Source organism: Pagrus pagrus (assembly GCF_965226575.1).
Source record: "Pagrus pagrus genome assembly, chromosome: 18".
Classification (NCBI taxonomy): Eukaryota; Metazoa; Chordata; class Actinopteri; order Spariformes; family Sparidae; genus Pagrus; species Pagrus pagrus.
The window spans coordinates 486,313-493,337 of NC_140202.1; positions in this window are offsets into that span (position 1 = coordinate 486,313).

Sequence of the window (7,025 nt, forward strand, 5' to 3'; positions counted from 1 at the left end):
CCTAGGTAATTACAACAACATTGTTATTAATATTTTTTTCCTGTTAAAGAATGTGTGTTTTCAAAGTCTGACAGTCTGATTGATTTTGTATTACAGATGCTATCAAACGGTGGGACAAGACAGCGACAGAAACTGCCGTCAGTGCTGTGGTGGCAGATTATCTTAAACATGCACCAGGGAGGACTGGTGGGGGGGGGGTTACAAGAAACTTAACCCGGCTAACAAGGTGGCCTTTGACACGCCATGATGGCAGTTTGTTAAAAGATTTTATCATACCTGACCACACAAACAGAGAACTCGAGGTTACAGGGGTTGTTTTCATAGGCCTGGCCAACGGGGGAGAGACCTACACCTGCAGGTGACAGTCCTTGTGGTCACCTGACTCAGGCCTTGTGAGCCTCATTAGACTCACTGTTGTTCATTCACCGTTTGTTTCTTTTTAAAAACAAACATGTGACCTGTTTCCTGTTGACCTGTTTCCTGTTCAAACATGAGACCTGTTTCCAGTGTTCATAAAGTGTATTTGTGTGTATCACACTCTTCTTCCATGTTTAGTCGTTCGACATTATTTTTGTAAAATTTTAAAAAATAAATTGTTCTATTTTAATCCAGCTAAAGTTTGGTGTTTGATTTGTGTCTGAAATATTTGAAGCTTAATTTGCAAAAGCAGATAACTCCCGTTTTTAAAATTTTTTAGAATCTTAATTTTTTATTTTTTATTTACACAAGGTGATATCAGTCAAACCAAAGTTGAGTGACTTTGAGATGTAACAAAACAGACATATCTCAAAAAAATAAAGTTTTATTGAAAACAACACTATGCAAAGAATAATTACAAAGCCTCAGCTCATTTTTTTCAAAATGGCACTTATCTGCTTTTGCAAATGAACTCTTCATTTATACTTTTCTTTATTTATACTTTTTTTTATTGTAATGAAACACTATCTTGTAAAGTCAATGTTGTGATCACATATTGCCTGCTTAAATTGATGATTTTCTATGCAGAATTAAAATTTTGATTTGGCACTTTTCTCTCGCTCTGGTTGCGAGACGGCTTTTCAGCAACGTTCAGTAATGGGCCAGATCACAGCTGAATCGAGGGACATTTGGACGTCATGTCCAGGACGCGGCCACAAGACGTCCTCTCGACGGCATAAACTGGACGGGTATGTGGTCGGCTTAGGGTCATTAACAAGCCGTCGATTTGACGTCTTGGTTAGGACGTCCTGGTTATGACGTCGAAAACATCGCCTATTTAACCTAGTCCGGAACGTCACCGAATGACGTCAAGATGACGTCAATCTGACGTCATTTGGCTTGCTGGGTGACTTTCCATTTTATGCTAATGAGCTACTGCGTGCGCCGCCCACTTCTTCCTGCCGGCCGGAAGACGTGAGGACGGCATTGCGTGACCATGGCAACGAGCGATACACAGCAACTTTCAATAAAGTTGAGAAAACAAACAAACAAAAAAAACAACAACGAGCAATACACAGCGCGACGCAGCTTTTCTGTGTCCATGCCTGCATATAACTGATAGTAGCACAGCAGACATGGAGCAGGTAGCCCCTGTCTCCGGCTCCAAAACAAAGTAGTGACTGCTTTACTGCAGATAACGTTTTGGTACCCTGAGGTCTGGGGCCTCATTTATAAACGTTGCGTACGCACAAAAGAAGGCGTACGCCACTCTCTACGCGAACTTGACGGGAAAATGTGCGGTCCACCACGCCAACTCTGACCCATGCGTACGCACATAACTGGGGTAAGGAGAAACTGCGCCACTGACGGCAGAAGAAAGAAACGGGAGAAACTGTGTGAAACTGATCCTGTAAAATAAATAGTTATATGACCTCTCATATATGAACAGTGTATTTGCAAGAAATGGATAGTAAAAAATTAAATTTTTACAATGAATAAACAAACATACTCCCTGGAGTGCACACGGGAAACATATGATTAAGACAATAGTAAGACAACAGTAGGGCAAATTATGTTTACACTGATATGAATGCAGTGTAATATCCTATATCATATAGCCCATTTCGTTTCATCTCCGTTTTCAATGCATAACGCATAAAACACTTTGTAACTGTGTTTTGTTGCCATACAAAGAAAGACTATAATTATCTTATATTGTTAGTCTGAAGAACTGTTAGTCAATCAGGGTAATTCTCACACGTGTAGCAGATACCACCTAATAGATGGGTATATAAAGGCAGGTATTCACAATGCGTCATGGCGCACAATGGCTGCTTTGGCACTGTTAGAGGATGTGGCAAACGGAAGGATACGGAGGGAGCTGAACTTCCGAGACCAGCAAGATCCACTAGCCAACAGTGATGAGTGGCTGATGAGCCGTTTCCGACTCCCACGAGCTGTCCTCTTGGATCTATGTGCGGCATTGGGCCCAGCCTTAGAGAGGAGCACCCGCAGAAACCACGCCGTGCCAGTCCCGCTTCAAGTGCTCACAACACTCGGGTTTCTGGCAACCGGCACATTCCAGAGGGAATTGGCTGACAGGTCAGGGATATCCCAGCCAACCTTTAGCCGTGTTATGCCAGACGTGTTAGGAGGTATAATTGGTTTGTCGCATCAGTACATAAAGTTTCCTTATACGGTGGGTGAACAGGCAAATAAAAAAGCGCAATTTGCAGCAATGTCCGGTTTCCCAAATGTAATCGGTGCCATTGACTGCACTCATGTTGCTATAAGAGCACCGAGTGAGAATGAATTTGCTTTCATTAATCGTAAGCATTTTCATTCCCTCAATGTCCAACTCGTATGTGACGCAGACATGTTGCTTACAAATGTAGTGGCTCGGTGGCCTGGGTCAACCCATGATTCATTCATACTGAGACACAGCAGTGTTGGGCGCAGACTGGAGGCCGGCGCTGTACGTGATGGGTGGCTTCTAGGTACGGATAATTAATGTGGAAATCCTGAGACTTGCAATGTTGTACTAGTGTTTAACCCGTTCACCGACCTTGCAGGCGACAGTGGATACCCCCTCAAGCGGTGGCTGCTCACCCCTTTTCCTAACCCACAGAGCGCAGAGGAGAGGACCTATAATCTGCGCCACAGCCAGGCGCGCAGTGTTGTCGAGCGCACCATCGGGCTCCTGAAGGGCAGGTGGCGGTGTCTCGACAGCACAGGAGGAACGCTAGCCTACAAGCCCGAGAAGGTCTGCAGTATTGTCAGAGCGTGTGCTGTGCTGCATAACGTAGCAAAACTGAAGGATGTGGCCTTGCCCCCCGACGCTGATCGTCTTGGCCCCGACCCGGACCCAGGCATTTGAGCCAAACGCTGCTGCCGTGCACCAGCATTTGGATGTGATGCGTCGTTTATGAAAATACAGGTACAGTAGTAGCCGTTCAAAATGTCCCCTTCCAGCTGAAAGCCAGCCGAATGGCCTACGTTTTCCAGCCAACTTCCCTCCAAATCCCCTGCAAATCCCCTTCAAATCCCAGCCGCTGGAGTTGCCCCCCTCTTTCTCATGGGAGTGTCAATGTTTTACTGTAACCCCTCCCATTCATTGAAATACAGGGTTTGACCAGGAGATGGCGCTTCTCTCACAAAATTCTCATCGCCCACAGTCATTCTGATGTTATCTGAATTTCCACTGACCGCCAGAGGCGGCACTTAAAGCACCTCTGGTGGTCAGTCAAAATTCATTAAACCGCAATTACATACATAATCATCATTTGATTTGAGCCATGAAATTATAACAGGCCTATGCGATGGCCAATGTTTTATTCGGAAATGAATGCTAGTAATACCTCCCGTCAAATAGCCTATTTGATCACAATGTAATCATTTTAAATCTCCATTTAAAGAGGAAAAATTTCAGGTGATAAAAAGAATTTTGGAAGATGTTTGCAGCTGTGCAGGTATTCAGTGCATGCCTTATGACTTAGGCCAGGGAATTAGCATTATCAGTTAGGGATGTTGCTGATGCTCATGTGTTTATCTACTAAACAGGATTTTATGTGTGTTAGGATGTGTGATGTGTGGTGTGCTGTACTACAAGTTGAAAGTACTGTAGCTAGTAAGCAAGCTGAGTTAGCATTATAATTGCTCAACCTTTTGTTTGCACTGAGTGGGCATTTAGTCTCCCATTGTCACACAAATCAGAGAGCCGAAATGCAGCTGGCGGGGGAGGTTATTGGAAGGCTGTGGGCCTGAACTTCTACTGAGCTAGGCTATCTCCTGTTACCATTTCATCAGCAGCCACAGTGTTGGGCAAATTACTCTGGAAAAGTGATTATAACCCTGTAAGACCCCCGTTGCAAAATTAATAAGTCAAACAATTTCCCAACTTTAAAATGCTGTTAGCTATACAAATGCAAAAGGTTGCAGGGGGAGTTTTACCCCAGGTGACATTTTTTTAAAAGGTATTAACTTCATTAGAAAATCTATGGTATAACTAGATCAGGCTCAGAATGGCCTAATTATAGACTCTTAAATTTAAGCTTGAATTGATGTATTTAATGAAAGTATGCTAGATTAATTACTGTGTATGTCATTAGCAATGACCAATGTTATGTAAAAAAGATACACAAACAATTTCTGAGAGCGAGATTAGTGGAAACTCCAGGGGAAATAAAGACTTACAAACATGGACCAAAACGCCTCCATAATACGCACAAAAATCAAAAAGAAATTATAGCTGCTGCGCAGCGATGGGTCGGGTCCAGGCTATTTTTTGCACATTTAGGCAATTTAGAGCAACAAACAGGAGAATAGGAAGACAAGACAGTTGACATCAACGTTAAGTTTGGACCACTTGAGGCTTGAACCCACAACTTCTGGAACCAAAGACTGTCATCTATCACTCTGAGCTAATTGGCAAGTGGCAATACAACAGTGGCTTCACAAATTGATTAAGCCATTCACTGTTGTGCAGGCAGATTTGAAACCACTGTGAAAAATTCAGTTATCAAGACAAAAATCTGAAAATACGCATATTGCAGCATGGAGATGTTGGTAATTTTAAAAATGATGGATTTGCTCCATAAGTGAATAACTGGTGTTTAGCTATGTCATAATTGCATTGACTCCAGTTGTTCCCATGAGAGCAGAATTCAAAATGTTCTCAAAAATTCAGTTTTTGAGATAAAATTCTGATATTCTCTCGGTACAAGGACAACAAAGAAATGAAAATAGTTTATTCTTGGTCACATCAAAGTGAAATACTTATTGTCCATCTGATTATCGACCCCTGGTTTAGACTACTGAGAGCAGAGCATTAAAATCACTGCTCCTCCCCGTGGACAAAAGAGACATTGCAGCTGGTTTTCACTCAGGCTGCTTAGGGGCGGAGCCTCACTGATGATGTCATCGCGGGGGATTACATTACCCTCATGGACCTGTAGGCTACCAGCCAAGGACCAGTCAAGGACCAGCCAAGGACCAGCCAAGGGCCAGCCAAGGTCCCATCATGGAAACAGGGGACATTTTGAGTGGCTACTACTGTATGGAAACAAATTCAAAATAATCATTTATTGATAAACTCTTTCATGGTGGTGTTGAGCTCGGACAGGACATGTTTTATCTCCCGCAGTTCTCTAGCAACTTCATTTATTGCAGTGATGGTGTCTCTCTGCGTCTGCAGGACTGCATCTGTCAGGACACGGCTGCTGGAGGGCTGGGATGCACGAGGTGCAGTGGAGACGCTGGGCGCACAATGGCTCAGCTGCAGCGCCACTGACCTCGCTTGGACCCGCAGCAACTACAAGAAATGTTGAATAAAGTCACTTGTTTTATGAACGGAGTCTCAATCGTTTCTGTACATAAATGTGTGAACACGACTTTAATGCATTTGGTTTACACTCATTTCAAATATGGGAATACAAATTACATACCTTGGTCTTCTGCTTGTGGGCCGGCATCGGTGTCCCCCTCCACCTCCGTCACCACTCCACTCGGGAGGGATTCCCTGATGATCCCCGCCAGTTTTTCCTCCAGCGGGGTGAGCTCCGGATGGCCTGTTCCCCCGCCCGTGGCACAGACGCTCTGCCTGTGTGACGCCAGGCGCTTTTTTGCGTCCACTTTGATGTCTGACCACTTTTTTTTCACCTCGGCCACACTCCGACCTTCTGAGGCAACAGCATTGACACCATCCGCCACATGCTGCCACTCTAGAGCCTTTTTGGCATTGGTGACCCCAACACTGTGTCCACCAAATAATAAAGCCTTCCTCTTCTCCACCTCCTCCTCTCAATATCCTAATTCATTTTCTCAATTCACCGTCATGTTTTAAAAGAGTGCTGATATGACAAATTAACGTTTCGTATCATTAACATTATCGTGAATCCTACGGCCAGTAAGCCCATTGTGATAACTTCACATGTAATGTTAGTTCAGCCTCATATTTACATCCACGGTTAGCGTTAGCTCATGTGCTAAACGGCCGAAGTAACACAAACTATGCTGTTTTTTAAATACTTACAGTTCCATCATTGACAGTGGGTATGAATCCATCTTTTAAGGGACAATCTTGTTGCCAGTCCAGCGTTATACTGACCCTGGTTGCTGAAACAGTCCGGCGTGAAGAGACTGGCACAGATTATAACGCTTCTGCTCACTGAAGCTGGGACCCTGATAAATAAAAAGTAGCCAATTCGCTCTGATATCCTCTTTGGTAGGGAGGCGATGTAGCGAAACAGGAGAATCCGTGCATCCGACGACAAAGCAGCAGTGCTTGGCTTTCGGGTTGTACATGGTAGCGGTCAGGCTGTCGCGTACAAGTTAGCGAGGACGAGAAAATGGCGGATCCTCGTTCAGGTAGCTGGCGTAATGTGGGAGGAGATAACCAGTGCAAGGGCTGGGAGTATGCAAATCACCCGGACTGTTACGTAACAATCCGGGTGAAATCCAAACGGCTCATTTAGAGACTCAATTCCTGACTCTGCCAGGTACAAAATATTGACTCAGTTGTCAAAACTCATGCTTAGGGGGTGGGGAGGCACTCTGGATACGCAAATATACATACTAAAGCAAGGAAAAAGTCAGTTTTGCATAATATG